The following is a 20,660-nucleotide window of genomic DNA, read 5'->3' as shown; positions in this document are numbered from 1 at the left end:
AAAAAAAAAGGAGGACTATGGAACTGGAACAAAAAAATGGAAAAGATAATAAAAACAGAAAAGAGTTACCAGAAATGGCTTTCAAAGGAGAAAACCCAATAAGAAGTAAAATAATGATAGATAATAAAATATTAGAACAAGTAAGTACCTTTAAATAGCTTGGATGCTACTTACCATATGAAGATGAAAAAGATACAGTCATGGACCATAAAAAAGAAGAATGAAAAATGGATTCAAATAGCAGAAATTAAATTTCTCAGAAAAATAGCAGGATATATGAAGTGTGACCATATAATAAATGAAGAAATTTTACAATCCTTGAATATGAAACCAATTAACCACTATATAAGTAAACATAAACAAAAATGGCTAGAACATCTAAATCAAATGGACAATAGCAGACTGCCAAAAATGCCACATGGATATAAAATAAATGAAGAAAGAATTGGAAGACCAAGAAAGCAATGGTATGAGACCAGAACAAGCTTGATCCATGATAAGAAGAACAGAAAAAAACTGCTGTAGAGCATTATGTGGCAAAATATAAACTTGCATATTGCTGATATAATGTTAAGATTAATGCTCTGTGATCTAACAAATTAAAACACGTTTCTGATGTGCTCATTCATAAAGGAACAACAAACATGTCATTTTCATGTTCTGCAATATCTTTATGATTCCAAGAAATCAATTTATGAAGTCTGCAAAATTTTTATTAAAACCACCAAATATAAGGAGGTCAATTATGCAGTTAACTGAAGTTAACATAAAAATGAAAAAGAAAACACAAATCTAGCAACTAAAGTCAGTGATTCTGAGTCCCAGGTTCTGTAACTTCAGATTCAGCTCTTTCAACATCAGCTGCATTACCAGCAAAGAAAAAAACTTCATTTGAAAAACTGAAGACCGAACTCCAAAGCAAAAGAGACTAAGAATTAATACAGGTAATTAGAAAAGAACTGAGGTGTTTTCAAGAAGAAAAATGAGAGGAAAATACAAGTTTTTTTTTTTTTTTTTTTTTTTTACCATTTCCTAATTATCTGTTGAGTAACAAGTGTCGAATGTGAGAGTTTTCTCCACTACTGTATTAATTTGCAAAAAGAATAGGCTATAATTAGAAGACCAAATCTCTGGTAAAATATGTTTCTTGTACACTCATTTTAATAATAAAGGCACTAAATAATAATAGTTTGAACTATGTATGCCTGTCTTTTCTTTAATGAAAAGTTGCTATTTATTATATAAGTCAAGTGGATATTAGATCCAGCATTATTCCAAAGTCAAATGCAGAAACTATGAAAGTTTTGTAAGGTAAATTGACCAGAAAGCTTAAGGGAATACATTCCCCAGCACTCGTGATAGTATGAACTACATAGAAGACATAGGGGCACCCAAGTGTCTATATATTTGCCTTTTATTGCTAGATCTATGCTGGAAATAATGTGGAATCTAATATCCACTTGACTTACATAATTTTACATAGCTGAAATGAAGCCTTTTGGCTCTTTATTTTAGTAATGCTTTTACGCACCAACCGAGAGTTCTATCTCCCATAAAGGGGATAGTACTTTATAAATCAGCTAATCTTTCCTAACTTTTTATTGTACATAAAACAGATCCAATGGTTTGCATCTATTCCCCTTTACAGGAGATAGGAAAGATTAGCTGATTTATAAAGTACTAACTTTTTATTGTACATATATATATATATATATTTTTTTTTTTTTTTTTGGTTAGGAAATTTATTGACCTTTATAGTTATCTTACATTAGCTACTTAGGTGGCGCCTTTTGGAATTGTCAGTTATTGTTTAATTAGCTTTATAAATGTATTGAAGATGCATGCGATACACAGGGGAAAATTATACTAATAAATAATATTTTACATGAGTTAATTCCATTATTATAATTTTTAATTCAGATGTCTCCTCATGGTATTTCCTTATTAAAACATGTTTGGAGAAACTGTATTGTCAATTTTGATGCTTCCAGAGCATTGGATTATGTCTAGCAGTGATGTCTACTTATTAAATTGCCATTTGGTATACCTGCCATCCTGTGTAACAGGATAGCTATTTTTCTCCCTTGTCATATTCACTGCATGTCTTGGTAGAAGCTTAAAGAGAGGAACTCCACCAGTTCAAGAATGCCTCATGGCTGTTTAATGAGCTACTCTCTTTCTCCTATGCATAAATGATTACTCTCAGTTGCCACTAATCCATCACAGCTCTGATTATGATATACCTCATTCATCCTATTCGTTTGGCAAATCAGTGCAGTGCTAACACATCCCAAGTTTCAAGATTGTCTGCAAATGTGCCTTAAAACTGCTTTCCATCCATTCCTTCAATGTGGAAAAGATAACATGGTCATCTTCAATGATACTGAAATGATTATCCATACTTTTTTCCTCATTCATCTACCATTACTAGTAAGTGTAAAGTTATGCACTTTGGCATGATGAGATTTCCTGCAGCATATTATATTAGCAGGGTTATGCTACAAGAAATGGAAGAGGCTAGGGATCTTGACATAATGGTGGATAGGAATTTGAAGTTCAAAGGTCAGTCACATAGCAAAAGTTGCAAATACAACTCAGAGGATAATTGTGAGGTTGAAGCAAACCTTGACATGTAAGAATAAGGAAGTCATTTTGCCTCTTTATGAGGCCTTGATTATTGTGTACAGATTTAATCTCCCAGTTTCCAAGGGGATAAAGAAGCTCTGGAAAGGGTGCAAAGAAGAGTTACAAAAATTATATCTGGATTATGGGATTTAGAGTATGATGACAAACTAAGTATGTGGATTACAGACTCTGGTTAAGAAAGAGGGGTGATACAATAGAGGTCTATAAACTTCTGATGAAATTTTTCATTATATGGAAGTTTAGAACATGGGGGGTATCCATGGAAGTTTGTTTGCAGTCGAGAAAGCTAGGTTTTTCTCTCACAGAGCACTGAGTGAGTGGAATAGTTTACTTTTAGGGATAGTGAGTGAATTTAAGTGAAAGTATGACAGCGGGTTTGGATGATTTATAGCCTCTCTCAATGAGTTCTTGACTCCCTGGAGGTCTAAGATAATAATAATTACCCTCAGTAATGTCTTGGTAAAGAAGAAGACAGTAATATATTTTATAAAGAATTACAGAATGCCACAGATAAAACAAACAAAACTGACTATTTACTGCTAGCAGGAGATTTAAATGCCAGAATAGGAAACAAAAAATACAAAACAAACATAGGTAAATTTGGCGAAGGTACATGTAATCAAAATGGTCGCAGATTGCGCGATTTTGTCATTTATAATAATATGAGAATAATGAATTCAATGTTTAAACACAAGGAAATAAATATACTTGGTCAGCCAGAGGATACAAATCAGTAATTGACTACATTATCACAAATTTTAAATTAGCGGAGTTAATTTTAGACATAAGAGCATATCGAGGCTTTGAATTAAACTCTGATCATTATATGGTATCAGCAAAAATTCGTTTTAAACCAAAGTGGCTAAAAACACGTAGAATTGAAAATTCTTACCAGCCAAGCTACAAAATTTCTTCATTACAGGATCCTCAAGTTAGACTACAATATCAAAAATGCACAAACTTAAAAACAGAAACCACACATGAATCAAGTGACATAGAAGATGAATGGGAAAATTTGAAACAAATTCTCACAAAAGCGGCAACAGAAACCTTAGGAATAAAGCACAAATGGATTAGAAAAAGAGAACTACGAGACTGGAACAAAGAAATAGAAAATATAATAAAAACCAAAAAGGACAGTTACCAGAAATGGCTAAATTCCAAAACAATAGAAGCAGAAATAGAGTATAAAAGAAATAGTGCAATTGCAAAACGAGAAGTAAGGAAAAAACATAGAGAAAGATGGAACAATTTCGTAACAGAACTAGAAAAGGATTTATTTAAGCCACAACCCAAAACTTATAAAGTAATAAAATACATGAATAAAGAAATAAAAGAAAGATAAAAATACAAACAATAGATTTAGAAAAATGGGTGACCTATTTCCAAAATCTCTGGACAGATGAGAACAATGAATTAAAATTTTATAAGACAAAGAATGTAATAGAAAATATCACAATGTTAGAACTGAAAAATATAATAAAGAAGATGAAAAATAGGAAAACGCCAGGAGAAGACAATATAAATATAGAACTATACAAAAATGCAGGTGAAAAATTTAATGAAAGACTTTTGAAATTTTTTAATATGGTTTTGATGTCCGGAAAAACCCTTAACTCTTGGAAAAAAGCACTGGTCATCCCAATCTATAAAAAAGGAAATAAAGACAATTGCAATAATTATAGGGGAATTAGCCTGCTGAATACAGGATATAAAATATATGCAGGAATATTAAAAGAGGAACTAAGCAGCATTGTAGAAAACAAATTACTAGAAGAACAAAATGGCTTCCGAAAAGGCCGATCCTGCATAGATCCAATTTTTACTTAAAAATTATTAATAGAAAAGAGAAGAGAATTTCAAAAAGAAACGCATGTGGCGTTTATTGATTATGAAAAAGCGTTTGACAAATTAGTTAAATTAGTTGACAAAAATTGTTTAAAATATTAACCGATTTAAACATACCAAACCAACTTTTACAAACTATTCAAGAAATATATACAGGAAATAAAATAGCAGTTAAATTAGAACACACCTCAGAATGGAAAGATATATCAAGAGGAGTACAACAAGGATGTACCCTCTCACCTCTGCTTTTCAATATATATATAAATGAAACATTAACAATCTGGAAACAGCATAACCCATTTGGTATACAAATGACCCCGCAAACGAAGATAGATACACTACTATTTGCAGATGATCAAATAGTATTAGCTACATCAGAAGATGACTTACAAAGATCATTAAAATCATTAAACGATATCTCAAAGCAATATAATATGACAATATCCAAAGAAAAAACAAAAATAATGGCATTCAAAGGAGAAAACCCAATAAGAAGTAAAATAGTGATAGATAATAAAATACTAGAACAAGTAAACACGTTCAGATACTTGGGATGTGATCTATCATACGAAGAAGAAAAAGACAGACACTAAAATATCAAACTTTGTCAAAGTAAATGGCATAATAAATAGTATATTTAAGCCATCCCTGGTACAAAAACACACTAGAATCAGACTATATAATGTCTTGTCAAAACCAACTCTACTATACAGAAGCAAAACATGGACCATGAAAAGGAAAGATGAAAAACGAATTCAAACAGCAGAAATGAAGTTCCTCAGAAAAACAGCTGGATATACCAAGTGGGACCACAAAACAAATGAAGAAATCTTACAATCCCTAAAAATCAAACCAATTAATTACTACATAAGACAGTATAAACAAAAATGGATAGAACATTTAAATCGAATGGACAACAGCAGACTACCAAAAATATTATACAGATACACAATAAGTGGAAAAAGAAAAATCGGAAGACCAAGAAAGAGATAGCATGAGACCGGAACAGGCCACATGGCCTATATTCCATGATAGGAAGAAGAACCCTCAGTAATACACAAATTACCAAACAGGATTAGGTCTTGCTCCTTGGGCTAAATTTACCTTCAGCTTCTTTTGGTAGAAACACGTCACATGAATACTACGCCTTCTTCATCCCCTGAAAAACTAGGCATTCTGTTTTCTTTCTACACATTACTTTTCACCATCCAACTGCTAACTCTGCACAAATCCCAAATCTGTTCATTCTTAGAATAATGTTCACATGTTTGGCATGGTGTACTTAAAACATCCTTAAGAATTCTTGATGCCATCAACAGAATAATTTGGCTGATAAATGATCCCTCCCTCACCAACACAATTTGACTACTATTTCACTAATACATACAATGTATTTCAGCTCTGTCTTTTCTATAGGTTTCTACACTCACTGCTCTAACGAATGGTAGAAATGTTGAGTAGCATCCCTTTAAAGGGATGCTACTCAACATCCCTTTTCACTCCAACTGCAAACAAACACCAAACCTGATTCTTCTCTTTCTCATTTATTCCATCTGCCTCTATCCTCTGTAACAGCCTGCCTCGTGAAGTATTTCCGAACAAATACAACCTCCAATTCTTCAAAAATTGTCATCGGATTTTTTTTTTCTTTCCCAATCCTCACCTGGATCCTACACACACACACACTACATTGATGTTAAGCTGTTTGCCAGCAAAGGTTGGTTGATTGGTAGAGCCTCTGCTACTAATGGCTTAGTTAAGTAAGTTTGAGGGCGGTTAGTAGTTGGAAGGGGACAATCGATCGATGCTGTTTGCACATTCTCCCTCGATGACTTTGGACTCCCTGGAGGTGTCAAAAAACCTCTACAATGTGTGTATAGGATTAATATGTGTATTGGAGGAGGAGGGGATTAGAATCACATTTTCACTTCAAAGCAAATAATGGAAAAATCATGGGAAAATCTGTATTTAGGTTTCACAGATCTGGGAAAGGCATCTTGACAAGGTGCCAAGAGAAAAAGTTGTCCAAAACACTACATTTATTTGGTGTAAATGGGGCATTATATCAAGCAATATAGTCTATATTTAAGTTTCCAGTCAGCAATTAGAATTGAAGGAGATACAAGAGGATGACTTCATATAAAACAAAAAGGTATACACTATCTCTCCCTTTATAGATGTCAATATTAGTTATACCACAGATATGAGTGATATGAGAAAAATTAGGGGAGTGAACAGATGGCATGTGACAATCATTGAAAATGAAATCATTAGGAAGGAACCCATGACATGTTATCATTCAGGAATTTGTCAGGAGAGCTAATTTTAAGCAGTGTGGGCAGAATGAGTGAGAAAAGATTAGCAAAACAGATGTTTTGATAGCAGGTAAAAGTCCCAGAGGAAGATCAACATATAGGCATATTAATGCAGTTAAGAGGTGCCTTAGACCAAAAAAAAAAAAAAAAATGAAAGACTAATTTGGAGGAAAATTGTCAATATTAATAATGAAAGTTAGTAATAATGTAAATTTGTCATGTAATACTATCATAGTATCCTGTACACTCCTTGAGGATACATATCTGAAATTGGATGATGATAGTTCCACAGGAATGAAGAAAGGCTTGGTTTTGTTTAATTAAAATTATGGCCAAAGCAGCAAAGGCTCTGAAGCCAATATATTATATCCATTAATTTCTTCTGTGCCAAAGCCTGTTTTTTTTTTTTTTAACTTGGGTCTCCAGGAGAGAAAGTGAATTTCCTCAAATTCTAGATGAGATCCGAACCCAGTTAAGCTCAAATTTACCCTTGGATTGAAAACCACTATTTGCCTAATTTTACACAATTTTTTAAAAATTTTTGGCCACTTTCATAATAACCTTATGAAAGTGGCCAAAAATTAATAATAAAAATTAGCAACAGAATGACACTTATGTAAGGCAAAAACAAATTAAAGTAATTCAATTCTGGAAGTAATAGTTATTTTTTCCTTAAGTGTCATTCTATTGCTATTTTTTTTATTAATGTTGTCCACATGTCTCTATATTTAGATCAATATGTTACACTTTTGTTTCCAAGAGCATACTTAAAGAAATACATGTTCAAGTATTTATTACCATAATGATGTCCTTTTGAGACAAATTTCATAATTTTGATAGAAACTGTCAAAACATTTTTTGGATGGAATGTATGTGGCACTACAGAGCATAGCTAGGGAGGAGCGGAGGGGACGGTCCGCCCTGGGCGACGCTTTGAACCTTTTTGAACTTTTGCAGTTAATTATAAAATACAGTCTCGAGAACTTGGTTCCAAATATTGTAATACTACTGCGAATTTTCCTCACAACTGCTGTAAGTGTTGCTAGTTGTGAGAGTTTTTCTAAATAAAACTGATTAAGAATTACCTACATTACTATGAAATAGACTTCGCCAATTTCATCGGCGATTTTGCTAACAGAAAAACAAGAAAAATAACATTTTAGAATGTTGGAATTAAAGTTTTACTTCAAAAATAAACAGTGTTTTAATTTCTTTCCCTATACGTTGTTTTGACTTTTTGTAGTATTTTTGGTGTGTATTGAGAGGGGTGGCAAACTCAGGGACCACCCCGGGGAGCAAAAGCTCTAGCTATACCACTGTGGCACTGACTACTACATGCCATCTTTCAACAGGATAGTCAAAAGGTAAATTTATGCTAACTGGAAGCCTCACAACTAAACAATGGTCTGACAGATTTATCAATGTTTATCAACAGAGGATCTTATTCATGTTGTCCACCTTAATGTCATGAAAGGATCTGAGGGGTTTCAAGTAGCTGTTTTTCATTTCTAAGGTATTTATTCAGTATTGGTACAAAGACCTTTAAGTAAGTTCCCATCATCTGATATGTCTTCTGATTTGTGTATCTGGAATGCCAGTTTCTGTCTAGATGCACACTGTGCTCATGGTGGATGAATCCTTATCCTCAAACTTTGCAACTAATGCCTGTGCTCTATAGGACTATTCTTTCATATATTCTCAAGTTTCTGTATATCAATGACCATATCTCCAGTTGACTACAATGCAGTTTTGCTGATAACAATACACTGTGCTCCTCTTTCTCATTTGATAACCCTTACACTACATAAATGACTAAAACTTCCTGAATATCAACTTCTAAAACCTCAAATTCTGATCTCCAAACCATTCTTCGATGGATTCTTGATACCTTTATTAATTTCAATACTAGTACAACAAAATCTTGTTTGTTTGTACTGATATGATGATATGAGATTTCTCTTTTTGGATTACTACTCACCTTAAATTTCTATTACATAAACATCACCTCCACAGCTTGATTAGGTTTTTCCCCAAGCCATTACTTTACCTCTGTACAAATTTCAAATCCATCTAGCCACTGAATGCTGTTCTTGCATTTTGGATGACATCTCTAAAGACCTCCTAAAAATACTTGACTCCAGAAGAGAACAGTTAGTTTGATTAATGATACATCTCTCACCAATTTATTCCACACTATTTCATTCAGAATTTATACAATTATAGACAGGGCTGCCAACCTGAGGGTGCACCGCACCCGGACGGCAACATTGATAGGGCAGCATTTTATGTAACTAATATCTAATTTGGATTATACAATGCAGTATTAGGGGTGGCCGATAAAAGTTTGCATCTGGGCAGCAAATAACCTTGGCGTGCCCCTGTTTATAGATGTTCAGTTTCTGCTGCTTGCATTATCTACAAATATTTCTATGAAGACCATTCATTAGAATGCATTAATAATTCCTCTGCTTTCCTTTAAATCTGTTAAACCATGTGCACCTGCTGTTCAGCACCCCTTTACAGCTCAATTCAAAACAATTATTCTTGCTCTTCATTAATTTCTTCCATTGTCTTTTGGGATAGTCTTTCTCCTTCTGAATACAGTGGATCATATGCCTCAAGATTATTTATTCTAATAACTTTTGAATGGCTTAATGAAATGTGGTCCATCCTGTATTTCCTGAGGATTATAATCTACAAGTCAAGCCAAATTTTTTCTTCTTCTTTACCTTTCTTGTCCATACACAGTATTAGTGCACTATCGGTTGAACAACTTCTCATGGATGATTACTATATATATATATATAATATATATATGAAGAATTAAATGAATAGAACCGAGATTTAAGTAAAAAGGTTTTAATATAAAAACACTACTAGTTTCGGCCTGTAACAGCCTTCTTCAGGTGACATTATAAAAGAAGAAAAAACACTAAACATTGAGGGTTAAAAGACTATGAACAACATAGACAGTCTTTATACATAATTAGCATGAAAACACTTCAGTTGTATTTGAAGCTGTTCTTTCGTTTGTTGCATTGTTGGGAGAGTGCGTGCTTGCTGCATCATGTGAATGCCAGTGCATGACTATCTGGGAGGTTGTAGCTTAAGTTATTTAGATGAACAGGATTGATGATGATTTCTCTAGATTCCACAATTTTTCTCTCCACTTCGTCACTGCAACGGAAGATGTTAGTAGATTTTTCCCAGCAGACTTTGTGACTTTGGTTATCATCATTAGGATTAGCTGAGAAAAGGATATGACTTGATAATGCACTCGCTCACTGTCTCTTGTAAGTAATGTCCCTCGTGTGTTTTTCCATACACATTTCGACAGATTTGTCTGTCTGCCCAAAATAAGGAATATCACAATCACACAATATTTTATATACACCAGGATATTTGAGTTGATGATGACAAGGTTTTGGGTGGCTAATTAAGGAACGGATCTTTGGAAGTGGAGTGAACAAGGTTTTGATATTGTATTTTCTTAGAACTTTTGCTAATTTATGTGAAACAGTACTTATGGAAGGAATAGATATATGATGCCTTTGAATCTATTTGTTTCTTCTGAGTGATGTCTAGGAGGATTAAGAAGGAATTTGTCAATGATTTTTTTGGAATATCCATTAACTTCAAAAGAAGTTTTCAGATGGTTTATTTCTGTAAGAAGTTCATTTGGGTCATCAAGAAGAGAAACGGGCTCTATATCCCAAGGTGGAAATTATTCCAAGCTTATGAGGAGGGAAATGATGGGACTGATTGTGCAGATAGCTGTTGGTATGTGTGGGCTTTCTATATATCGATATTTTTAGTTTACCAGAAGAGCGACTCAGTTTGACATCAAGAAAAGGCAGGGAATTATCCGTTTCAAGCTCGGCAGTAAACTTAATACTTTGATGTCGGCTATTGAGATGTTCGAGGAAAACCATAAGGAATTCATGTCCATGGCTCCAAACAATGAAGACAGCATCCACATAACATTTCCAAACTTTAAGTTTTAAAATAAAGGAAGAGATAGCCTTGGTTTCAAAATCTAAGTAAATATTTGCGAGAACAGGAGATAAAGGATTACCCATAGCCAGTCCATGATTTTGTTTATCTCCTGTTCTCGCAAATATTTACTTAGAAGATTTTGAAACCAAGGCTATCTCTTCTTTTATTTTAACACCTAAAGTTTGGAAACATTATGTGGATGATGTCTTCATTGTTTGGAGCCACGGACATGAATCCCTTATGGTTTTCCTCGAACATCTCAATAGCCGACATCAAAGTATTAAGTTTACTGCCGAGCTTGAAACGGATAATTCCTTGCCTTTTCTTGATGTCAAACTGACTCGCTCTTCTGGTAAACTAAAAATATCGATATATAGAAAGCCCACACATACCAACAGATATCTGCACAGTCAGTCTCATCATTTCCATCCTCATAAGCTTGGAATAATTTCCACCTTGGGATATAGAGCCTGTTCTCTTCTTGATGACCCAAATGTACTTCTTACAGAAATAAACCATCTGAAAACTTCTTTTGAAGTTAATGGATCTTCCAAGAAAATCATTGACAACAAATTCCTTCTTAATCCTCTTAGACATCACTCAGAAGAAACAACTGGATTCAAAGGCAATATATCTATTCCTTCCATAAGTACTGTTTCACATAAATTAGCAAAAGTTCTAAGAAAATACAATATCAAAACCTTGTCATCATCAACTCAAATATCCTGGTGTATATAAAATATTGTGCGATTGTGATATTCCTTATTTTGGGCAGACAGACAAATCTGTCGAAATGCGTATGGAAAAACACAATGAGGGACATTACTTACAAGAGACAGCGAGCAAGTGCATTATCAAGTCATATCCTTTCCTCGGCTAATCCTAATGATGATAACCAAAGTCACAAAGTCTGCTGGGAAAAATCTACTAACATCTTCCGTTGCAGTGACGAAGTAGAGAGAGAAATTGTGGAATCTAGAGAAATCATCATCAATCCTATTCATCTAAATAACAACTTAAGCTACAACCTCCCAGATAGTCATTCAGCTGTAATCATGCACTGGCATTCACATGATGCAGCAAGCACGCACTCTCCCAACAATGCAACAAACGAAAGAACAGCTTCAAATACAACTACAACGTTTTCATGCTAATTATGTATAAAGACTGTCCATGTTGTTCATAGTCTTTTAACCCTCAATGTTTAGGGTTAAAAGACTATTTTCTTCTTTTATAATGTCACCTGAAGAAGGCTGTTACAGGCCGAAACTAGTAGTGTTTTTATATTAAAACATTTTTACTTAAATCTCGGTTCTAGTCATTTAATTCTTCATAAAACTATATATGTTAACCGAGTCAATGATCATTCTGTCACATATATATGACAGAATGGTTATATATTAGGGTTACCAAGTAATTTTATAAGTTTGGTTATTTAATGAGTTGTCCTGGTGTTGTACCATCTTTAGACTTGAGCTATGTTTCAGGCGCAAACTTAATTGTTTGCATACTTGGGATTAGGAGTTAAATAACCGAGCTTATAATTAATTTCATATATATATATATATATATATATATATATATATATATACACAGGGTGTTCGGGATAAATTTGACAGTTTCGTAAGGAAAAAGAAAATCTTCTTTGTATCTATTAAATTTAACGAATTGACAAAAAAACATTACAGGCAGAGTTAATTACAATACTATCAACAAGATTTACTCAAAATAACCACCATTAGCATCGATCACAGCTTCAATTCTGCTTCGGAACCTCGAACAAGCTGATGCTACAGTCTCCCTGGGAAGGGCCGCAAAAACTGTTTTAATTTTATCCATTAACTGGGCTTTTGTATTACTGGAAGTGCGATTGGTGTCTTTTTCAACTGCGCCCCATACAAAATAATCCATGGGGTTAAGGTCTGGGGAGTTTGGAGGCCAAACATTTGGACTGGTGAAGTCGTAGAAATTTTCAGACAACCATTTTTGACTTTTCCCAGAGGTGTGGCAAGGGGCCGAATCCTGCTGCCATACATACGGCCTACCATTGCCTACCCTTGTTATCCAGGGCTTGACTACAGTTAGCAACTCCACGAACAAAGCCCGAATTCCAATGCCAGGGTTCTTCAACACCTGTTCCTGCAGATTTGCGAGGAATTCTGCTGTACGAACGCAATCAGATCGTCTGCTAGGGATCTTTCTTCTTGCTACATCCTCGTAGTCACCATTGCAAGTCTCTAGTTCATGCCTGATTGTTTTTACTGTATTCAGGGAGCATTGGGCAGCAGTCGTAATATCCTTATTTTGATGGCGGGCACGAATCATCATGATACAAGTTATTCTCTTCCATGATTCAGGTGGGTTCCAGCTATCCATCCTTTCTGACATCTTGTATATGAATGAAGAAGGGTCCAAACTTTTAAATGAAGAGAAGTGTGTGTTAATACATGTAACTTACGGGAAAATATAATTAATTATAAATATGTCAAATTTATCCCGAACACCCTGTATATATCCTATTCATCTGTTGAATTATACATATTCTAAGAATATGCCTCTCATCAGGTGGCGTGAGGTCTGGGAAATTCCTAGGGAATAGATATTTCTTGACATATAAAGCACTACAGAAAGTGGTGCTCAAGGAGCTGCAATGTTTCTGGTACAGCTTGTTCTACTACAGTCTTCGTGTAATTTCATGTAATTATTATTCATCTAATAGTAAATTTGAACTCGGATGTTGAATTGAATAAAGAGCACTTATATCATTACCGATTCATTGCATTATGCCTCACCCAGCTCATCTACACAACAGGATGGAGCTGTTGCCTGGCCTGAAATGGCACAAGAGTGATCTACTTGAAGTGAAGAGAATGAGCAAGCACTTCATCTGGTCATTGGAAACAAAGAAACTACATTTGATTATTTATTCCAATACCATGATATGGAATTCATCAGAAAAATGAGACACTGAAGAAGAAACTTAATTTTTTTTTTTATTATTTGTAAAAAATGCCAAGAGTGTAATCAGAAAAGCAACATCTATAATATATGCAATAATCAAAAGATTAGTAAATAATCTAATAATGATGTGAAAAACTTCCTAACCAGTGTTTTCTTTAAGCTGTGTACATATACTCTGGTCAAAAAGGGAGTGCACATGTATGGTAACCGTACACACAAAATTTTTACTTGCAGAATTTCTAATTTACAATCAGTAATTTTTTGAACATACTATAAAAATGAATTATATGATAAATCACATGTCACTTATTTTATTTAGTAATTTCTCCAATATTACACAGCTTAATACACTTTGGGTATTAAGCTAAAAGTTAGTTACTTTTAGCCTACAGCGCATGGGCAAACTGATGATGTCAGCAAGTTGCAGAGGCATATCTGTCTAGATGGTACAATCACTTGAACTCATGCAAACAGTGATGAATTTTTATAGCTAAGCAAATTTAAATGAATTTAGTGCTCAATTTTTACATGTTTTAGCTACACATACTGGCCAGTGAATTAGAAACCTTTATGTAGATATACATAAATGGCACTTATACAGCATAAATGCAAAATACTTGCTCATGTGCATCACATTCTAGGCAGCTATTTAAGAATACTACAAAGGAAAAACAAAGGATCTTTTGGAGTTTGATAAATTTGCATTAATTAATTAATGGCTTAATTGCAGGTACTCGTATGGCTGGAGCCATGATTTTGAAAACAGCAGAGCGGACTGGTTTCTCAAAAGTGAAATATCCCAGGTGTTTAATCAGTGGAAAAATAACTTATACTGCTTGTCTAAGAGGTGTAACTCTGGCCCTAAAACAGTTGTCTCAGAAGGTCTGTATGGACAAACAGAACTTCCTGTATGCAGCAGTTGAACAAAGCATTTAATGAAGGCTGTTCCCAACCCATACTCGCCAAACTATACACAGGGAATTGAAGGTTATCGGTATTGGCAGTCACATGTCTGTAAGGAAGCCATTGATTTCTGCAAAGTTTCCAATTCAGTCACTGGTATGTGTAGATGAAAAAAAGGCATCATTAATATAAGAAATATTACATTAGCACACACATTGGGTCTGAGACTGGAGACTTACACACAAAATGTTTTCCATGCATACATGAAAAATTTTCCACGAGCTTACAAAAATTAGAGCATCGCTTCCAACTCGCAAACCATTCTTTGAACAAATGTTCATCCTACCAAGTTCTTTTATTGTATGGTGCAGTATACAGTAGCAGCACAGAATGTATAGCTAGCATTTCAGCCTTGTACACATTATCTGCAGAGATAATGTTTTCTTTTAGAACAATTTGTGTTGCAACAAATATATTCTCTAAACTTTTTCTATACTGTTCAGTTTATGAAATCCTCATTCAATGTTTTCATTACTGTTGGCATACCTGGACTGTCTATAGCAAAAGCAATGCATAATGGCAAGTATGTAGCATGAATTTTGGGAATTCTACGACAAAAAAATTAAAAGTTTGAGGAAAAGAATTGCAGTTGCAAAAACCAGGTAAATTAACAGGTTGCTACTGTCCAACCACAGATGTGAGAACACTAGTTGACAGATTGCCAAGAGGAGTCAATTCATGTTGAAAAGGAGAAAGGAATAAGGTGATGTATGAATTTGTCATAACACATGAAATCACGTGCTTTGTAAGTAAAATTTTCCAGCTGTTGTACAAGCAAAATAGTTACCACTTTAAAAACTAGAATTTTCATAAAAGAAAAGCTACTTTTCTGACATATAATAATAAACACTCATCCCACAAAATGCATTGATTATGGATTCACCTTCTGCCATGTGCAGAAGTGTTGAGAAATCTTGCATCTGTGGTCAGACAGTACATACATGAAAATCATAACACTATAGATTATTATAAATGAAAAATCCTCTTATCAAGATTATTATTATTATTCAGCAAAAATGAGTTTAATGAAGTATAATAAGGCACTGTGCACTGTCTGAATAATGATTAGTATGTATAATGAGTCTAGTGTACCTTGAACTGGTCATACAATGCTAATCATTATGCAAAGAATGCCTATCACACTTCACTGAACATTTTTTTTACTGTCAACCAAATTTTGCAACCCACAGTCCTTCAAACTTGTCACCATCTTGTTGCATACTATTAATTTGGGGAGGGAAAGATGATCATATTATTGTTACTTCCACAAATAACTAGTAATTCCGATATTTACCTGTATTACTAGGTCCACATAGTAAATTATGGGTATATGAGATATTATAGTTAACATTATCTTTTAGCCTATGTGCTGCCAATAATTTTAAACCATTTTAAACTGAAAATTTCGCACAGACATCAGTTGAAATATGTTTCACAATACTCATGCTTGGCAAGCACAGCAAGGTGGGGGAGGGGTGGGAAGTTAAGTACCGTATTTACTCGAATATAACTTGCACCCCTGATTTTACTTTAGGGGAAAAAATGAGAAAGTTTTGCATATACCTCGCACACGAAAAAAAGGTTAAAACTTTAAGAAATAGATAGTGAATGTTGTTATGGCAGAAATAGGAAAAAACTTTCAGATGTGAAGACCGATGTGACCGTTATTCTTGGTGGTCTTACGCCTGGTCTACAGCCGTTTGATGTATCGTCAACAAATCATTCAAGGACTACATATGAAAATTCTACATGGAGTGGATGGCAGCCGGCGGTTACAACCTGACTCTGGCAGGGATTAAGAGACCATCATTAGAACTGTTGTGCAACTGGATTTTGAGAGCTTGGAACATGATGTCACCAGAAATAATTGCCAAGAGTTTTTTAAAAACCGGCATCTCTAATGCCATGGATGAGAATGAAGATGATGCTATTTAGGTAGATTGAAAACGCACATAAGGAAACTGTTCTCGAGACAGGAAGTAGCGATAGCAAATAAAAAATTCTTGATAAGTCATACCATTTTCAAATTTTTTTTAAATCATGGTGATTTTATGATTCCAAAATAATAAAAAAGGACAAGCAATAATGAAACTGTTTGTTTTCATTCAATTACAGAAGCAATGTCGCTAAAGATTCAAATATATCGCATGATGAAGCTGAGCGGCCGATTACGTAAATAATGTTGATAATTAAAATTTAAATGCATTCATTGTATAAATAATGCGAGCAATTTATTTATTCATTTGTATGGGGTTTTTCCCCCTTTCTCTCCTCTCCCATTCATCTGTCAAGACGAGTTGAGTCCACTTAATGAAGGATTAAGTGTGTGTATTTTATGACTGTAAATTCGTGTGTTTTCACGGGACCAGTTTGTCTGTTCTGAGGGACGAAACACCCGAGTTTCCAGGTGAAAAAAACCCTCTGCTTCTGTATGAGACCATCTAACTCACCTTTAATTGAAACCAGATAAGAGGTTCCTCAAGTCTTGGACTGGAATAGAACCCAGGTCTTTCGAATAACATTTCTGGCTAGATGGGTAAAGCAAAATTGCTTTTTGTATTCCCCTTTGTCTGAAATGAAAAACTTTGAATGGAGTGTTTATGAGCTACATGCTGACCCAGTGATGGTAGTGAAATTAGCTGTGTTCAGCTGTACTTAAGATATATTTTGGCCTTTTATATTTGTAGCTTTCCACTTCATTATATTCCGAAGCTTGCTTGATCAACAGGTTTGGGTGGTTGCTAGTCTTGATAAAGAACTTCACTGCTAGATCTAGAAGAAGGGAAAAGATGTAAGGAATGTTGACCTCTCTATGGATCTGGGTGTTTCTGATAAACCAAGGGGCATCCAGAATCATTCTCAAGCACTTATTCTGCAATCTCTGTAGTTTTTTTATTATTATTATTATTATTTGACACCTCCAGGGAGTCCTAAGACTCATCGAGGGAGGGCACCTACTCTACAACTCTTCGTCTCCACCACTCAACCTCATCCACAAACCACCTCATCTACATCAATGCCATCTATTGTCCACCATTACCACTATTATTTTCACAAACTCACAAACATCCATGCCCACGGTGGGATTCGAACCTGCAGCCTTTTGACTGGAAAGCGAATGTGCTAACCACTCGGCCAAGGATGTGGCTCCATGCTGGGGATGCATAAGTGATGACCGGCCGAATCACCATCTTGTAAATTGTTAATTTTGTTTGTGTATCCAATTTGCTTTGTCTGTTGATTACAGGGTAGAGTTGGGCTATGACCTTGGATGTCTTTGAGGTAATGTGTCTTACATGATTGCTGAATAGAAGTTTTCTATCCAGGATCGCTCTGAAATATTTGACTTCGCTCTGCCACGGAATCTTAACTCCCAAAAGATGAATGTCCTCCAAATTGTGGATTTTCTTCCTTGTAAACAGTATGGCTGAACTCTTCTGTGGGTTAACTTGGATCCTCCAGTCCACCAGCCATCTCTCTAATATATGTATACTGGTTTGCAATCTTCTAGTTGCCAATTTTGGGCTCAGAGATCTAGCCATTAATGCAGTATCATCTGCATATAATGGAGTGAATGTTGTTCTCGGGTTCAGAGGGATATCTGCTATGTAGATTGAGAACAGGAGAGGGGCCAGAAGAGAGCCCTGGGGTACTCCTGCAAAGACCCTTCATCTAGACAAAATTGATTCTACGACCCTGACCTGCATATATCTATCTGTCTTTCAGATATGAGTGGAGTATTCTTATCAACTTGAAAATTTATTTTTCACTTGGTTAGAATATAATAAATTTAGTTTAATCCTTTATCCTAGTGTGAGCAAACAAAGTTTGCGCCTGAAAGTATCTTCAGGACTGGGGTAAGGTGGTGCAACACCAGGGCGACTCCTTGCAAAGGTGGAGAAAGCTACCATCACTCCTATCTTAGTATCTCCCACAATGCAAAACACATCTCCTTGAGGATATGTCTAATGTTATGCATTATGGGAAGGGCCCAGACTAGTTTCAACCTTTATTGAGGTCTCTTCAGTGGGAGCCAGGCCCAAGTGGAGATACCAACCAGAAGCGTTAGCAAGGTCATCTCTACCTATAGGAGTTGCCAAATGGTGTGCCACCTTTTTAATAAATTACTCTGGATTTAGAGAAAGATGTTGAAAATTTATTTTTCACTTGGTTAGAATATAATAAATTTAGTTTAATCCTTTATCCAAGTGTGAGCAAACAAAGTTTGCGTATCTCCACTTGGGTCTGGCTCCCACTGAAGAGACCTCAATAAAGGTCGAAACTAGTCTGGGTAGTGGCCCTTCCCTTAATGCATAACATTAGACATATCCGCAAGGAGATGTGTTTTGCATTGTGGAAGATACTGAGATAGGAGTGATAGTAGCTTTCTCCACCTTTGCAAGGAGTCGCCCTGGTGTTGCACCACCTTACCCCAGTCCTGAAGATACTTTCAGGCGCAAGCTTTGTTTGCTCACACTTGGATAAAGGATTAAACTAAATTTATTATATTCTAACCAAGCGAAAAATAAATTTTCAACATCTTTCTCTAAATCCAGAGTAATTTATTAAAAAGGTGGCACACCATTTGGCAACTCCTATAGGTAGAGATGACCTTGCTAATGCTTCTGATTGGTATCTCCACTTGGGCCTGGCTCCCACTGAAGAGACCTCAATAAAGGTCGAAACTAGTCTGGGTAGTGGCCCTTCCCTTAATGCATAACATTAGACATATCCGCAAGGAGATGTGTTTTGCATTGTGGGAGATACTAAGATAGGAGTGATAGTAGCTTTCTCCACCTTTGCAAGGAGTCGCCCTGGTGTTGCACAACCTTACCCCAGTCCTGAAGATACTTTCAGGCGCAAACTTTGTTTGCTCACACTTGGATAAAGGATTAAACTAAATTTATTATATTCTTATCAACTTGATTGGAAAGCCGAACTTTATGAGTTTGTAGAGAAGGTATTGATTACACACTTCGTCAAACGCCTTCTCTGCATCGATGAAGATGGCAGTAGTACTGATTTTCCAATTGAAACCTTTCGTAATGATTTCTACTAGCCTGCGGATTTGTTCAGCTGTACTATGGGCCTTGCAGAAGCCAAACTGCTCATCAGGCAAAACTCCTAACCTATCCATTTCTGCTTGAAGTCTTGTGAAGATCACTTTCTCTGTTACCTTTCTGAGGCTGGACAACAGGCTGATTGGTCTATAGCTCTCAGGAAGGTGAGGGTTTTTTCCTGGCTTCTTCAGTGGCACGATGGTGGCCATTTTCCACGCAGTGGGAAAATGCTGGGAATCTGAAAATTGCATTCGTAATATTGATGAGATGGCCTTTCTTGGGAATAGTTTTACTATTTGGTTAGTTATGCCATCAGGTCCTGGAGCCTTTTTATTATTTAGGTGTGTGACGATATTTATTACTTCAACCGGAGTAGTTGGAGTGATGTGTTCTGAATTAACAGTGTGCTGCCATAACGTTGATCTAACATGCTGGTGAATTTTGTACATAAAGTTAATATTAAGGTTTGCATAAGATGGATTTCATTGAGATTCAAGATTATCTATCAGTGCTTCAGCTTTCTCTTCATCTTTGTGAGCTGTCCCTTTCTTTGTTTGTATAGGGGGGGGGGGTATGAGTTGCTTTTTGGTGTGGATATATAATAGCTCTTAGGAATTTCCAGACAGAGTGATCTTCAGTCTTGATGTTAGCCAGTTTGGATTCCCATTGGTGGTTTCTGTGTTTTTGAAGAGCTTCCCAGACCTGTCTGGGTTGTTCAATACTGTTTTGTCTTGTGGGGCTCTGGTATTGTGGTATCTCTTTCTGGCTCTATTTTTTGCTCTGATTAGCTCTATGATTTCTTCTGGGATACGGTTGGTTCGGTGGAAGACAGTGGATTGTCTGACTGATTCTATTGCTTTCTGAATTTGTA

General features: G+C 35.3%; 1 protein-coding gene across 3 annotated transcripts in view; it reads right to left on the bottom strand.

The window, feature by feature from the left end:
• Positions 1-20,660, bottom strand: part of LOC150110694 (uncharacterized) — a 131,206-nt gene that overhangs the window by 31,401 nt on the left and 79,145 nt on the right. The window contains exon 2 of one of the 3 annotated variants that reach the window (XM_090395716.1): positions 13,575-13,692. The exons of the other annotated variants lie outside the window; for them this stretch is intronic. The gene's annotated coding sequence lies outside the window, so the exon portion shown is untranslated. The remainder of the gene's footprint in view (positions 1-13,574; positions 13,693-20,660) is intronic. 3 annotated transcript variants of the gene reach the window in all.

This window comes from Typopeltis vanoorti, chromosome 1 (assembly GCF_054136105.1).
Source record: "Typopeltis vanoorti isolate ZY-2024b chromosome 1, IOZ_Tvanoo_1.0, whole genome shotgun sequence".
NCBI lineage: Eukaryota > Metazoa > Arthropoda > Arachnida > Uropygi > Thelyphonidae > Typopeltis > Typopeltis vanoorti.
Note: the sequence above shows the minus strand (reverse complement) of the source record. Positions and strands in the feature narration are given on the sequence as shown.